This window comes from Microtus ochrogaster, chromosome 24, assembly GCF_000317375.1.
Source record: "Microtus ochrogaster isolate Prairie Vole_2 chromosome 24, MicOch1.0, whole genome shotgun sequence".
Classification (NCBI taxonomy): domain Eukaryota; kingdom Metazoa; phylum Chordata; class Mammalia; order Rodentia; family Cricetidae; genus Microtus; species Microtus ochrogaster.
Genome location: NC_022024.1, coordinates 35,850,030 through 35,856,410, shown reverse-complemented (window position 1 = coordinate 35,856,410; position 6,381 = coordinate 35,850,030). Strand labels below are relative to the sequence as shown.

Below are 6,381 nucleotides of genomic sequence, written 5' to 3'. Positions count from 1 at the left end.
GAGGGGCAGATCTCACGGAAACATGCAAAGCCACTCAGGTGAGGGGCAGACCTCAGGGAAACATGCAACGCCACTCAGGTGAGGGGCAGATCTCATGTAATGTGATGTTCTCTGAAAGGGAGACAGTGAAGCTCACATTGCAGAAGGAGATAAGTATACAGCAGTTGCTTAGTAAGTGGTAACTAGTTATCTCAAGAACTATACAATGACTGACTCATCCAGTTACAGTAAACAAACAGTCAAAGGATAGCATCCAATACTCAGAGCATTCCTAATGAAGAAATTATTTTATTTGCTAGGATGTTGGTCTAAGCCAACATGGACGGAATGAAATATTCACGAACTGATCAATGAGAGTGGAAAACCCTGGGACACACCCATCAGGCGTGTTAATTTTCAATCGTTCTTCAAACAGGAACTCTGTAGAGCTCATGCCCCTGCCTACCATCCTGCTGTGGTTCTCTGAGTACAGGAATGACTGAAGACCCTGTCTTAGCAAGGCCTGTTGTGTCCTTTAAAACCCATCGTTAGGATGATTGGATAACAAGCGGTTCCGTGCCAGGGTGTCGTGGTCCAGAGGATAAACATAGAAGCCAAACTGTGGAGGGGAAGGAGAGAGAGAGAGAGAGAGAGAGAGAGAGAGAGAGAGAGAGAGAGAGAGGAGGATGCTGTAGAATTCCCCCATTCTCACTCTGTGCCGAGCAGAGTCAGCAACACAGCAAAGACCCAGCGCACACGTGTCAGAGGGAACAAGGAGGGGGCAAGCACTGCCCACTCCACTGTGTGCGGCGGGCTAAGCTATTCAACCTTCCAACAGCAATGGGAAGATTTATTCTTTTCAGCTAATATCTTGGGAGAAATGAAAGCTTAGAGAGTAAAAACCACTTGCTGGCTAAACTTTTTTAGCTTATAGAAAACGAGAGCATTCTAAAATGAACATTAGTATACTTACCATATAGCTTTATGATATGCTTAACGTTTTTTCTATATTTAAATCAGATGTATTTTAATTGAGGGAAACATTAAGCCCCATGTTCCCTTCCTTACTGCAATTTCCCTCACTCCTGATGTTAATCCCTTTGAGTAATCAGTAATCTTGGATCTGTTATTGTTTACGTGTGCTGTAGACTGTGAATGGACATGCAGAGGTCACAAGCAACACATGGGTAGATTCCGGTGTGAGGAAGATGATAAACATGCTATACGGTGTTCCGCAGCCTGCTTTCGAGAGTTCTCTGTAGATGCAGGCACCTTGGCCTGTAAGCTGCAGCTGAATGGCCCTCAATGCCACTTTGCCCATGTTAGGTAGCTGACAAATTTTCATCGTTGAAAACACAAAACAATCCTGTACAATAAAGGAACTTCTGGAGACATTACAATGCCTGACTTCAAGCTCTACTACATAGCTACAGTACTGAAAACAGCCTGGTATTGGCTTAAAAACAAACAGGAGCACTCGGGAGGCAGAGGCAGGCGGATCTCTGTGAGTTCGAGACCAGCCTGGTGGTCTACAAAGGGAGTTCCAGGACAGGCTCCCAAACCACAGAGAAACCCTGTCTCTAAAAGAAAAAAAAAACAAACAGGAGGACCAATGGAACCGAATAGAAGACCCAGATATCAATGCACACACCTATGAACACCTGATTTTTGACAAAGCAGCAAAAAATATCAAACAGAAAAAAGCATATTCAACAAATGGTGCTGGCATAGCTGGATATCAACATGTAGAGGAATGAAAATAGACCCATATCTGTTGCCATGCACAAAACTCAAGTCCTGATGGATCAAAGACCTCAATATAAAGCCAGCCACACTGAATCTCATAGAAGAGAAAGTGGAAAGCACACTTGAACGCACTGGCACAGGAGACCACTTCCTAATTATAACTCCAGCAGCACAGACACTGAGAGAAACAATTAATAAATGGGACCTCCTGAAACTGAAAAGCTTCTGTAAAGCAAAGTACACCATCAACAAGACAAAATGACAACATATAGAATGGGAAAAGATCTTCACCAACCCTACCTTGGTTGAGGGCTGGTTTCCAAGATATACAAAGAACTCAAGAAATTGGTCATCAAAAGAACAAATAATCCAATAAAAAATGGGGTACAGACCTAAACAGAGAACGCTCAACAAATGAATCTAAAATGGCTGAAAGACACTTAAGGAAATGTTCACCATCCTTAGTCATCAGAGAAATGCAAATCAAAACAACTCTGAGATTCCACCTTACACCTGTAAGAATGGCCAAGATCAGAAACCCTGATGGTAACTTATGCTGGAGAGGATGTGGAGCAAAGGGAACACTCTTCCATTGCTGGTGGGAGTGCAAACTTGTGCAGCCCTTTTGGATATCAGTGTGGCGATTTCTCAGAAAATTATAAAACAATCTTCCTCAAGACGCAGCACTACCACTTTTGGGTATATACCCAAAGGATATTCAACCGTACCACAGGAACATGCGCTCAACAATGTTCATAGCAGCTTTCTTTGTTATAGCCAGAACCTGGAAACAACCTAAATGGCCCTCAACAGAAGAATGGATAAGGAAAATGTGGTACACTTACACAGCAGAAAAACTAATGGCATCTTGAAATTTGCAGGCAAATTGATGGAGCTAGAAAATATCATATTGAGTGAGGTAACCCAGACCCAGGAAGACAAATATCATATGTACTCACTCATAAGTGGTTTTTAAACATAAAGCAAAGAAAAACCAGCCACAACTCCAGAGAACCTTGACAACAAAGAGTACCCTATGAGAGACACACATGGATCTAATGTACATGGGAAGTAGAAATAGATAAGATCTCTTAAAATTGGTAGCATGAGAAGGCAGAGGGGAAGGAGGAAGGGAGAGGAGCGGAGAAAAATATATAGCTCAATGTAAACAAACAAAAAAAGGACAAGCAAAGCAAAAACATACAAAAAACAGGAGTCGGTTTTCTGGGCCTGCCCTGCAGCATGGCTGATATACGCAGTGATGCTCTACTAGAGAAAACTGGTTTTCTCTTTTCTGATAGAGATCAACTGCAAATAATTTCTCTGTTATGGGTAGGACTCGGTGTCCACTTCCCCTTCTCAGTGCTGGGGATTTTGCCAGCCTCAGGTCTGTGCAGGCTTTGTGTGCACTCTCAGAATCTCTGCAAGCTCCTGTTGTGTCTGGAAGACACTTTCCCTTGGAGTCAATCATGACCTCGGGCTTGTACAATCTTTCTGTCTCCTCTTAAACAGAGATTGCTGAGCTCCGAGGGCCAGGGCTGGATAAAGACGCCTCATTTAGGACTAAGCACTCCCAAGTCTCACACTCTCTCGACCTTGTCTCAGCTGTGGGTGTCTGTTAATTCCCATCGCCTGCGGGAAGAAGCAGCGCACTGGCCTGTCAGTATACATTCTACTGACATATCAGTGTACGTTATACAGAGGCACAGGACTCTTATTGCTGTGCTCCTTTAGTTGAATAACAGTTGTAGATTTTTCCCCGAGGGCCCATCCATAGGATTTCAAATAGCAGGGTAAGATAAAAAATATTTTAGGAATTCAATACAGACATGAGCATCACAGCACTGGGAAGAAGAATGAATGGGGTGAGGGGCTGGGAAGTTGTTACATTGTTCAAGATGATAAAGACATTCACTTATGGTGAGAGGCAATAAGTCAACCACATGTTACAATCTGTAGAATGGAAACTAAAATAAAATTTTATACCACTTTCACTGTGATATAGTTCATATTCTATACAATCCACACATTTAAAAGGCATGACTTAATGGCATGTTCCATTTGCCAAGATATAGAAATGTTACTGTTTTATAATGTTTTGCATGCTTTGACTTTCCTCAATACAAACAATTCGTTCTAATAGGTTTTTGTGGTGTCTCTGGAGATTGCTATATGTAAAATTTTGTAAATAAGGACAAGTTAACATCTAAAACAAACAAACAAAAAACTGGCTACAGTGACTATTTTTGAATCTGTCCTCTAGTATCCAGGTCTAGAAGTCTAAGCAACAGAACCCAAGAACACCTACCCCTCCAGTCTTAAGAGGTAGCACCAAACCACCGCCCAGAATGATTTACACTCTTCCCAGAGCCATGTGAGGTGCTGGCAGAGAGGGTGTGAATTTTCAGGAGCCCAATTACTATAAAGACATGCGTAGTTTCATGTACTTACTGTTCAGTAGAACCTCCTCTTTCATACATTGCTGTTTGTATTTGTTGCTTATTTTTCATACTGGGGTATTTTCTTAAAAAATAATTATTTAACTACCAAAGGGATATCTTAGTGGGTAAGGGCGTTTCAGTGAGCTTTACAGCTGACGTTCTTTCCTTGGGACTGCATGGTGGAAGGAGAGAACCAAGCCCACAAGTCGTCCTGTGACCGTCACATGTACCTGTGTCCCCCATAGACAGACATACGGATAGATAGATATATGATAGATAGATGATAGACAGATAGATGGACAGATAGTAGACAGACAGATACATAGATGATAGATAGTAGATAGATGATTGATAGATGATAGACAGATGATAGATAAACAGATAAATGGACAGATAGTAGATACATAGATGATAATAGATAGTAGATAGATGATTGATAGATGATAGATGATTGATAGATAGATAATAGACAGATGACAGATAGATAGATAGATAGATAGATAGATAGATAGATAGATAGATGATGGATAGATAAGTAGGTAGCTTATTTAGAGTGATTGCAGTATATTCTGGATTTTAATCATTTGATATTTATATCCATTACAAAACATCTCCCTCCCTTCCATATCCTTTTTAGAAATGTTTTAACTTTGCTCATGGGACTCATTAAACACAGTTTAAAATCCCACAGTGCCATCCCTAGGGTGGCTGCAGTTCCACCAACTGAGCCACGAACACAGCGAGAAAACGCAGTCATGGGTGCCAGTAGAGAAAGGACAGCAGGAGCACACTATCTGGAAATCTAAAAAATTACCAGGAAAACAAGTGATCACAAGTGTGTGTGTGTGTGTGGGGGGGAACCAGCCATGAAGAGCAGGCCCAGTGGCGGAAGGTAGCTGTATTTGTGAGTTATCCTGTGGTCACGCAATATCCTACAGTGTCTCTGGCATCATTCCCTTGACCCTGCTGTGAGGTTGGAGGTGATAGTACTCCGGGGTATTTAAAACATACATATCAAAGTCTCTTCTCCTAACATTTCCTGTGGCCAGGAAACTACACGGCCAGAGGAAGAAGCCAAGGCTCTCACCTCGTGCTGTATTTTTACATTCTTTCAAGATTCATGATAACATAGATATGTATATATAGTCATGCTAAATATATATACATATATGTGTGCATATATAAGTACGTGTGTATGTGTGTATATGTGCTTTTTTTTAAAGAAACAATTTCCTATTCCAAGATCATAAAAAGATCATTTCCTATTTTTTAAAGAAAGTTTTAAGGTCTATTTCTGTCATTGTTATTGTTTTTCATTTAGATGTTTCCTTTTGGGCGTTGGAGCATCCAAGTTTTCTTGCCTTAGAAACACACTGGTCTGAGCCTCTCTCCTGTCCCATCAGAAAGCCGCAACACGGGGAGCTGATGGCTGCAGACAGCTCTGCTCCTGCCATTCTGCCTTTGGCCTCTGCGGCGTTTCCTCTGTCTACCACTGTTGAATGTCACACTGTCTTGCTCACCCTCATCTGCACAGCCTCTGCACTCCCCAAGCTCTCTAGAAATCCACGTGAATTTATACATGAATGAGAAATAACATCTTTTGGGGGCTTGAATCTTTCCAAATATGAGCTGTGACTTTTTCCTCGAAGGACTTTTCCCCCTTATGTTTCTTGAGACAGAGTCTCGCTGCGTGGCCCTGGCTGGCTTTGAACTCACTGTGCACTGAAGTTGGGCTTGAGCTTGCAGTGGCCCTGCCTCAGCCTTCTGCGTGCTGACAGAGCACGCATGCACACAATACCTCACCATAAAGGTCTGGAGATCTTCACACATTTTCTCAGAATTATTTCAAGGTACATTTTAGTTTTGGGTGCTACTATTACCAAAAATAATTCTATTATTTTTTTTAAAAATATTTATTTATTTATTTACTTATTTATTATGTATACGATATTCTGTCTGTGTGTATCCCTGCAGGCCAGAAGAGGGCACCAGACCCCATTACAGATGGTTGTGAGCCACCATGTGGTTGCTGGGAATCGAACTCAGGACCTTTGGAAGAGCAGGCAATGCTCTTAACCACTGAGCCATCTCTCCAGCCCTAATTCTATTATTTTTAATAGGTTCTGAGCCTTCTTCACCTCCTCAATTCTTGCCATCTCTTAAATGCTCATAGTATGCTATTTCCCCCGTAAATTATGGTTATGTTGTCATGGTG

General features: G+C 41.7%; 1 protein-coding gene across 1 annotated transcript in view; it reads right to left on the bottom strand.

Annotated features, from left to right (window-relative positions):
• Rfx4 (regulatory factor X4) overlaps positions 1-6,381 on the bottom strand; it is a 151,209-nt gene that overhangs the window by 23,546 nt on the left and 121,282 nt on the right. The gene's annotated exons all lie outside the window — the stretch shown is intronic.